Below are 10,099 nucleotides of genomic sequence, written 5' to 3'. Positions count from 1 at the left end.
AAGGAAGGAAGAAAGAAAGAAAGAAAGAAAGAGAGAAAGAAAGAGAGAAAGAAAGAAAGATATCTTGTTTTCTTAAAAATGTAGATATTTAGACCCAATGATCATGTTGTTTGGATCATCTAAATATTAGTGCTACTTTCTTTTAGTAGAATGTAGTATAACTATTTATAAAAACTTTCTTTAACATCTACATGTATAGTCTTGGAAAGTTAAAGTAAAATTTCATCCCTGTAGTCAGTCAGATTTCTTATACATTTCTATCATACCTTCTCTCATTAAAAAGCAAGGACAAAACCAAAACCTTTATTAGGGATGGTGGTGATTTGAGTCAAAGGTACCCCATAGTCTTGGGCATTTGATTAGTCAATCTCCAGTTAGTGGTGCTGTTTGGGAGGTGTCTTAATTAGAGGTTTATAGCTGTGAAGAGTCACCATGACCACGACAACTCTTATAAAGGACAACACTTAGTTGGGACTGGCTTACAGTCTCAGAGGTTTCATCCACAATTGTTATGGCAGGAAACATGGTGACCTGTGGGCAGACATGGTGCTGGAGGGATAGCTGAGAGCTCTTTGACTTGATCTGCAGGCAGCAGAGGGAGACTGTGTCCTGCACTGGGCATAGCTTGAGCATACAAGACCTTAAAGCCTGCCCTCACAGACACACTTCCTCCACCAGGGCCAGATCTCCTAATAGTGCCACTCCCTACAGGCTAAGCATTCAAACACATGAGTCTATGGAGGCCGTCCCTATTCACTCACCACCATCGGAGGTTGAGGACGTGTGGCCTTGTTTGAGGACGTATGTCACTGGTGGCAGGTTTTGAGGTTTCAAATCCTTGTGTCATTCTTGGTGCAGTCTCTCTGTCTGCTTCCCCTTGGTGGTTTTGGATATGAGTCCCCAGATCGCTGCTCCATTCACCGTGCCCTCCTCCCGTCATGCTTCCTTGCTGTGATGATGATGGACTTTTAGCTTCTGGGACAGTAAAACCCAAATCAAGTCTTCTATAAACCGCTTTGGTCACGGTGTTGTATCACAGCCACAGAAGAGACATCGCTATTATTGACAACAAAAGTCACCCATAACAATACAGCGGGTATGGCTGGAACCACATAGAATCTTCTTGGAAGAGATTCCTGTATGATGATAGACCCAGCTGGTACAAAGTTGTCTCTGAACTTCTAGCTCTAGATCTGTTTATACATTTTCTTTATTGATGTAGACCAAAACACAACGTCAGATGTCCCCCTCTGTCCTATGAGCACTTCTCCATTCCTCCCGCTTATGTGAGGCATCAGACTTCCCTGAGAAAGCCTTGCTCACGACACATGTCTATTTCATTGTGTCTTACGTGCCTTGTTTATGTGTTCATTTCCTTTGCTTCCATGACCTTAGGATCCCTAACCTATTTTTTCAAGCTTAAATTTCTTCTCTGCAGCAATTTCCTATCTCCATCTGTTCTTTCGAGGTTTGATTTTGGATGTTGTTTTGTTTCCTTCAAGTCTTTTTTTTCCAGAATAGAATTTTGGTCTCTCCAGGTCTCCTGACAGCTGTTTTGATTTATGTCTCTGGATTCATCACTGCTCTTGTAAATGTTACTGTCTCCTATCTTTGTCTCTCATCTCAAATCAGCTCCTAAGGTCCCTTGGTAGTTCTTTTGTGAGCCCCTCTGGATGCTGTCCTTCTCGTTAGCCCTTTGTGCCTGGCCTCCCCCCCCACCCCCCAAGTCTCTTTCCTCAAGCCACAGCTCCAAGTGCTGCAGAATCAGCCCTGTGAACTTGTCATTCACAACTTGTCATCTCCTCCCAGCTGCCCTCAAAGGCCTACCCTTGCCCGAAGTTTAAAACCTGGTCATCTGGTGCTTAGCTCTCCACACTCCAGCTGCAGCTCAGGTCTTCTGTAATGGCTGACCACCCTTGAAGTATCATTTCTTATTATAAAAGGACAGACAGCACCTCTCCTCGCGTTCTGAATGCTCCTGGCTTATTTCTCCCCCTTATGGTTGACTGAGGTTCTCCTCATTCCTTCCAGTCTTACTTCAGATGAGAAAACTATATATCCAGGAAACCTTTCTAGTCCATGTGTGGTGAGATAAGTGTGTGTGTGCACCTGTGTATGTGTAGGTCAGAGGTCAATATAAGGTTCACTTCACTTTTTGAGGTAGGGTCTCTCCCCAAGCCTGGAACTCATCAGTCAGGTAGGCTGACTGGCAGATGAACTTTAGGAATCTGCCTTTCTCCTATTCCCTCTGTCTTCCCCTTACCACAAGCAGCAGCAGATTCCATGCCTGGCTTCTGGGTGCACTGGGCATCTGAAGTCAGGCCCTCAGCCTTGTACAGCAGACCCTTTACTGACAGAACCGTCTCCACAACCCCAAGGATCTCTTTCGATCAGCTAACCCTTAGCTTTCCTTTCGTTCATTTGAGGCTGAAACAACTCCCATCCCATATGTTTGGCTCTTACCTGTAGGAAAATAGTGCCGACCAAGGTTGTCCTTAGTGACCATCACATAGATGACATGAGTGCAGTCTTGGCTCCATGTCGTGAGGAAACCACGCCCACAACCAGGTATATGAAGTCACAGGATGGCTTCCCGGCACAGGCTAACTGTTGAGGGTCAGTTCTCTGAACTCAGCTCTGTTTTAGAGCTTCTGAACTCTTGGATTGCTCCTTTCCCTGCAGTGGTTGGGATGTATATCCTGTGTGTTCCCTTCTCAAGTAAAGTGCCTGTCTGCCCCCTCGAGGCCACAGCCGTATAGTATACCCATTCCCCAGCAGGATTAGAAGAAGGCTGTGTGCTCCAGTCAGCTCTGGATGCAGTGTGGGTTGAGCGGACTGTGGGGACTGCTTAGTTTTGAGATGATATAGTTAATTTCCATCAGTTGTAAAAGCAGTCTCAAGTTCTGGGCTCTTGAGAGAAAATACTCAGAGAAGCCTTTTTAAAAATTTTTTTATTTTATTATTATTATTATTTTTAACCCCTGACTTTTACCACAGGGTCCAGTGGCATCTACTCATTTTCCAAGTTATGCGGTGTGGACATCTAAAAAGTAACACCGATGCAATGATCCCACGTAGTCCTTGCTGATTCTTGTCACAGGAAGAAATCAAACACCAGCGAAGTCCATGAGTCAGCAAATATGCAGTGACCCCAGCCTGGGTCCAGTGTCTCCTCAGCTGGGTGGTTTTACGTTCTTCCCTTTGGCGTTGTATGTGAAATGTGGGTGGAAAGTTCTGACAAGATGTTTTTGTCTTTTTAAGGATCCCTCACTGAGACCTCAAGTTGCTCAAAGGAAAGTAAGAAATGCCTGGCTTGCCTGGAAGAGGCGTGTCACCAGAGGTATGACTGAGGGGGGGAGGTCTAGTGTTTAAACACTGATTAGCGTCTCAGCATTACCCGAGGCTGGGTCATGAGCTGCAGCTTTGATTTACCACTCTCTCTGGAATGAGACCTTTCCAGGAGCTTGTAAGAGCGCCTAAATTATGTATAAATGAGGTAAAACTGTCTGTCTTAAAAGCCACTCTCTTTTTAAAAAGTAGGCATAAGTCTCAGGCTGTACAGTATCAGAGTGTTTAATCGCCTTTTCTAGAATGTTCTGAGTACTTTAAAAGTGAAGAGCAATACTAACTTGAATACAATCTGACTTGCTAAGGTTCTTGGATGAGCACACATACACAGTTTTAAAGAAAACAAATTAGACATTCCTCGCAAGTCATACATGAAGCCTACTATCCCGTTAGGTAAGAAATGGTGAGGGGATGGAGAGAAAACAGGCTCAGATGCCATTTGCCTAGCTGTGAAGGTCCGCTTGGGTGGGAGCCCATGTCCTTCAGCCACATCTTTTTATTTCAGATGTCTCAGCAGCTTCAGTGATATTCTCTTGTTCACAGATGGAAGGGCCGAGGCTGTACCTTTACCTTGCACTTGCTCATGTGGTGCCCAGGCTGCATGCGTGTTGGTCCTTACCATCGTGCCTAGATGTGTTTGTATCTAGCCAGCGCCACACATTTGCTGCTGATGTCATTCAATGCTCTGAGTTCTGAAGAGGTTTTTTCTTCCTTTGTGTCCGTCCATACACCAGCTACTGAAAGTAGATCAAAACCAAACAAAAAGTTAACTACAAATATCAGACAGTAGTGTACTAAAAACGGTGTCATCTGGGAAATGTTTCTCAATATTCAGAGGCAGAGCAGTATCAGCCAGGAGGGACTTATTCCAAGAGCCAGAGCATCTATCTAATTTAGAGTCTGCCCGGGACTTAAGTTTTTATTGTTGGCAGGTTCTGTAAAAAGGGCAAACGACACCTGACCTAACTCTGCCTAGGGATGTGAGGAAGCCCACGGGAGCCCATGGAAGAGAGCAACTAAGAGACAGGTTGAGCACCCAAAGCCAGCGGCTAAGCTTCCGGCTACCACAGCCTGCAGAGCCTTCACACGCTCTCTTCTGAGAGAAACTGGCTTGTGCTTATTTACTGAGGGCGCATCCATAATCCACAGATGGCAGGTCTTCCCAGAGAAAATCTAACAGCACTGGCAATTTTGAAGAGATTTGAAAGCATGTATTTAACCTTCATTAGTGTGAAGAGATGCCAGACCTACCTCCAGAGCGGCTCTGTGCAGTGCAGGAGCCTCTGGCCACATGTAGTTTCTGTGCACTGGGAATGGGGCACCAATTGTGGTATGCTAGACAGATAGCACACATCTTGGATTTTGAAAGCAATGTAAAAGTCCAAGGATTGAGTTGTTAATACTTTGATTTAACTGCGTTGGGATGATGGTGTTTTAGATACACTGACTGGATTACACATAGAAAGATAGTTTACTTGGTTATTTTTACTTTTGGAATGGCTACCAGAGAATTTAAAGGTCCACATGGGACATGCATGTATGGCTCATATTATCTTTCTGTTGGACAGCTATTAGTTAGGATTTAGATAGACGGGGGGGCGGGGGGGGGGGAAGAGTCATACAGGGAGAGCACTGCATGCTGGGGCCAGTGCTTTAGGGGCGGTGCCCGTGAACCGAGCCACTGGCAAGTAGGTGGCCCTGCCAGGGATCAAAGAATTGGGAGAGGGGATAGGTCTTAGAGAAAGAATACAGCTGGAAGGAAAGGTTGGTCAGGAAGACAGACGTTAGCCTAAGCACAGAAGAAAGATTAGGGATTTACAGAGGAACCTGCCTGCAATACAAAGAAAAGGGGGAGAGAGAGGGCAGAGACACCCGGAAGGCACAGATAGTTTGTCTTGATAGAGGTCAAGTTTTGTGAAGCCCACCTAGAATATTATCATATTACTTGAATAACAAGCCTATTTTACTTACAAAGAATGCTTTAATGTTAGGCATGTATTATCTCAAGGTGCCAACAGATGGCACTGTGTTCCAGGATTGAGAAAAAGGCAAATTGTTGGTTTAGTGATGCTTAAAATTTCAAAATATAACTCTCTCTCTCTCTCCGTCCCTCCCTCCCTCCCTCCCTCCATCCCTCCCTCCCTCCACCTACCCAGACTTGGACCCATGAGCATCCCTCCCTCCCTCTCTCCCTCCCTCCCTTCCTCCCCCCCCCCCCTCTGCTACACACACACACACACACACACACACACACACACACACACACAGTTTAGACTGGTTCTTGGACTTCAGAGGGTGGGTTCTTAGGTAAAGACTCCATACTTATCATCCAGAGAAGGACAACTCCTGGTAATTATATTCGTACAATATGTTAAATCATTTGGTTAGCCATGTACAGTATAGTATGAATAAGGAAACTTGGCTAGGAACTAATAATTTCTGTAATGGCTGTGACCCTCTATAACCAGGTTGAGCTTCAGTCTTGCTACCTTTAGGTAGTCTCTGGGTTGGTACACTAACATTTCAGGCAGCTGGAGAGAACTAAGAGGATGTCATCTCAGCACAACTTAAATTATAATGGAAAGTACAATTTAAAGTTTTCTTCTGAAGACGGCACCAAGTTCCACCCTTAGTCTAGAAGGTACTGGAAAGGGGGAAAAAAAATCAGGTTTCTTTTTCCAATGGAGTGACATTGGGTATATCAGTCACATGCTAGGGCAGGTTCCATGGTCAGGAGTAATTGGTCAACACAAATCAAACCCCATGTTTTGTTTAACTTTTTAAAGGGGAAACGATATGATAAAAAATACATTGCATGACATTCTTAAAGAAAAAATAAAAACATTAAAAATAAACAAAGTTCTCTTTCTCATCACGGGGCTGGCGTTTAGCTCTGTAGTGGGCATTGGGCCCTGTCTTGCAGTTGTGTCCCATCTTTTCCAGCCCAAGACTCTTAGGTATTCTGTTTTGATAGAGAAAGGCAGCAAGAAGCCTGCGCCTTCCCTAACTAGTGCTGGCTGTATACTCTTCAAGGACTCCTGCTGATTTTCAGAGCCCTAACTGGTTCTAGAAGTTTCGCGTGTGGCAGTCAGAAACAGGCAGACTGTCTGAGTGACTCTGGAAGCCTTCCAAGGCCTCCCTCATACCCCAGCGTTCCATCAGGAATCTGGCTCCTCCCCTTGCTCTACGAAGACCTCTGAGGTTCCGGTCCTTAGAGGCTTGCTGGTTCTCTTGGCCCAGGTCTGCCATCTTGGGTCATAAACGAGCTCGAAGCCGGGGCCATGCTTCCCTCCTTGCTGTGCGTGCGACCCAAGGAAACCCAGCATCCCTCTGGAGCCACCGGCACAGGCTTCGTGCTCATAGCCGCTTCTCTTCAGTTGTTTGCGCCTCTCCTGGGAGACAAGCAGCTGTAGAGCTGCGAGAGAAATGCCCTCCCCTTAGCTTCCACCGGAACGAATGGAGGAGAGGTGGGAAGATTCTAGCCTCGTTCTGTGGCTCTGGTTTACGTCCAGTCACAGCCTCCTTCGTAAAGAACATCTTCTAAATACCTAAGCTCTGCATTCTTTATACAACAGATACTTTGTAACAGGCAAGGGCAAACACAAGACAAGCACAGGTTTCTGTTTGATCACTACTGGGCAAGATATGGTTGGAATGAGATGCTTTGATCCCGGGTTCTGTTTTCTATGTATGGAGTGTGTGTGAGAGAGAGGGGGGGGGGAGAGGGAGGGAGGGAGAGAGAGAGAGAGAGAGAGAGAGAGAGAGAGAGAGAGAGAGAGAGAGAGAGATGCTGGGTTCTTACTGCAGGCAACAGATCCGGGTGGTGGTGGAGAAGTTTTAGTAAATCCAATACCTGCTTGGCATCCATAGCTTTTTTGGAGTCTCTAGCTTTCTTGAGAACATGAAGCAATGTTATCCTTGCTTAGTTTTGTTCCTGTGGTATACTCACAGAACAGAAGTGAGGTTAGGGCCACAGACTCTCTTAAAAGGCACTCTTCCTTGGGGGGTCCTTTCAAAGATTGCTTGCAGCTACATTTCAAAGTCCAAAACCTGTGACCACATGGCACGAGGTACCCTTAAACCCAAGAGGCGGCTCTGCTGCTTTGGCTCTTGTCTTTCCTCAGTGCCCACTTTCCTTGGGCAGATTGCTTGATTTGTTAATTTTATACGAGAGACGCTTTGAGTGTCTATGAAAGCTCGGGGCAGACCTTAGGAAGTCAGGAAAGCAGGTGTCTTAGCAAGGCTGTCCCAAGTGTTCCTTGTCTCAACCCCGAACCAGGAGAAAGAATAACAGGGTCAGGTAAAGAAGCTGACGAGGGGTAACGACTCCCTGTCCCCTCCGTGAATCACCGTGTTAGCCAAGGCAGTGATGGGCTGCTCTTGCCAGTCACGGTGGAGAACGATTCCCGATCCCTCTGGCTCTTTGCAGGAGCTAGAGGAGGAACAACATTTACAGGCATCGGAGGTAGGGCATCCCAGAGCAAGCCAATCCCCCCTGGATTCCACCCTTCTGTGCTGCTTCACGGAGTCAGGAGGGAGCCAGCCCCTCTAGTGCTCGAAGGGTTGGAATTTTGTGACAGGCAGCGGAATTAAGATCATACAGATGGTTTTATTTTATTTTATTTTATTTACCAGCTCAACCCTGAGAGTGATGAAACAAGTGTGGTCCTGATGAATTTGTCCTTCTCTTGCAGGAAAGCGATCCCTCAAAACCAAGCTCATCTGACCGTGCCCATGACTCACCTTCAAAGGCTGTCTCCCTCCAGTCAGTGAAGCGTGCAATCACAGTGAGTTTGCCCCACGTCAGACGTGGATAGCTCTTGGTGGACTGCTGCTGTATTTCAGCAATACTTTCGCACCATTTCTGTCTGTAACCCTTTACACAGGTCAGAGTAAGTAAATGGAAAGAGATATACTTTTATTTTGTTTTGTTTTACTTTTGAGACAGGGTCTTGCTATATGTTAGTCCAGGCTGGCCTGCAACTCAAGATCCTCCTGCTACAGCCTCCCAAGGGCTGGGGTCTCATGTGTGTTTTTGGTAAAGTCTGTTATATCTTGATAATAATAAAGTCATTTTCTTCTCTTGCTACAACCGAGCCTCTGGGAAGATCAGATTGTTTAATTTTTCCAAGCCACCATATTAGAGTCCAGCCCAGTGATTTCCCTTGCGCTGAAGTGAAATTCATTTGTAGGTTAGTCGTAAGTGACTACAGTGCACAGCAGGATTTCTGCTGACAATTGCAAAGCCTGGTATGGGACATCCGCCTTTTCATAGCTCTGTGTTGGTGACATGGGAGCCATGTGATGTTTACCATGTCACTGGACCAGAGTCTGTGAGTTCTACTGTCCTGTGATTGATTCATAGCAATGAATTATCACTATTTTACTGGCTTTACTTAGGATAAAAATGCATCAATCCTACTATTAGTGGCATTTGTAAACTTGGAGCCCACTGCCCTCAGAGTCATCCTACCTGCCAGGCAACACATGCCATCTTAATCCTTTGTTTTATTTATTTTTTACATTGCAGCATATTCCTTATTGTATTTCTATGCCCTGCAAATATCTTGGAGGCGTGGAAGAGATAAGATGCCTATATTAAGGAAAACCCTTATGAACTGTTTATATATTAAATAATTTAAATGTGTTGTCTGTTACCATAACATTCACATAGAAATGTACAAAATCATAGTTTTTAAACAGGATGAAGCAAGCAAACAAACAAACAAGAAACAAAACAGAATGCATTGATGTGGGAGTCCCTGTAGACACTGTGGCTGGTGACAAGGATACAGCAGCAAAGGGGTGAGAAAAAAACTGGGTTTAGCTGGACCCCGTCTGCCTGGCTGGATCAATGCCAGGCAATTTACTGTAAGCCTATTTAAACAGTATGATTTGGGGGGAAAAGGTTTCCAGGCAACAATCACTCCAATTCCAGGTGCACAGTAAAGCTTAAGTTGTGACTGCACAGAAACTCTTTTGTAAAGTACCTGTGACTGTGATGGTGGATTCTATAGTTTAAAGGCCTAGGATCTGGCCTGGTCACTGACCAAGACAGCATGGAGGTTAGCAGGCTATAAAACACGCGTGGCTTCTCCCCAAGGATGGGCTCTATTAAGTGGAGGTAAAGATAAAGGTCTAGGGAAGGGGAGTCTGGGATAGGCATTCTGGCAGATTTACAGGGGGTCTGGCTCCACAGATAGCAAAGGTCACCAGGTCATTAAGAGCATCCACTCGCAGCTCTCTGGGTGGAAAGCAGGAATTTTATTTCTTCCATGGAGGTGACAACCCTGAATGTTTAGCATTCCTGGTTCCCTGGTGCTTATCTGTGCACACAGGACCTTGTGCCTTCTACGAGTTTAGCATAAGATCCTTTCTTCATGCTAATCTCGAGGTATAGAAGGGCATAGTCAAAACTGAGCCACCTTATGGTGCTGTGGAAATGAAAGCAAAGCCAACATCATCCTGAGATGAGCTTTCAGAGTTACTTATCCAAGGTTATACACACACAGTCACACACACACACACACACACACACACACACACACACACACACACAGAGTGAAGGGTTGTCTGGGGACACACCCAAAGCTTTGGCAGCTATATGTAGAAGAAATTTTATTTGATCACTTTCTGGCAGCTCCTGTGTGGAAGCCCACAGTTTTTTCCCTTTTTTCTTTCTTTTTCTTTCTTTTTCCTTTTCTTTTCTTTCCTCTTCTCTTCTTTTTTTTCTTTTTTCTTTTTTTTTTTT

General features: G+C 45.3%; 1 protein-coding gene across 2 annotated transcripts in view; it reads left to right on the top strand.

The window, feature by feature from the left end:
* Lrrc1 (leucine rich repeat containing 1) overlaps window positions 1-10,099 on the top strand; it is a 177,458-nt gene that overhangs the window by 151,791 nt on the left and 15,568 nt on the right. Inside the window, exons 14-16 of one of the 2 annotated variants that reach the window (XR_002378778.2) lie at window positions 3,262-3,340; window positions 8,043-8,135; window positions 9,041-9,057. The gene's annotated coding sequence lies outside the window, so the exon portion shown is untranslated. Of the gene's footprint in view, window positions 1-3,261; window positions 3,341-8,042; window positions 8,136-9,040; window positions 9,058-10,099 lie in introns of those variants that run through there. The other variant, XR_002378776.2, reaches the window with a different exon arrangement.

The sequence above is a fragment of the Mus caroli genome, chromosome 9 (genome assembly GCF_900094665.2).
Source record: "Mus caroli chromosome 9, CAROLI_EIJ_v1.1, whole genome shotgun sequence".
In the NCBI taxonomy this organism is placed as follows: Eukaryota; Metazoa; Chordata; class Mammalia; order Rodentia; family Muridae; genus Mus; species Mus caroli.
The sequence above is the reverse complement of the archived record's forward strand: the minus strand, read 5'-3'. Positions and strand labels throughout refer to the sequence as shown.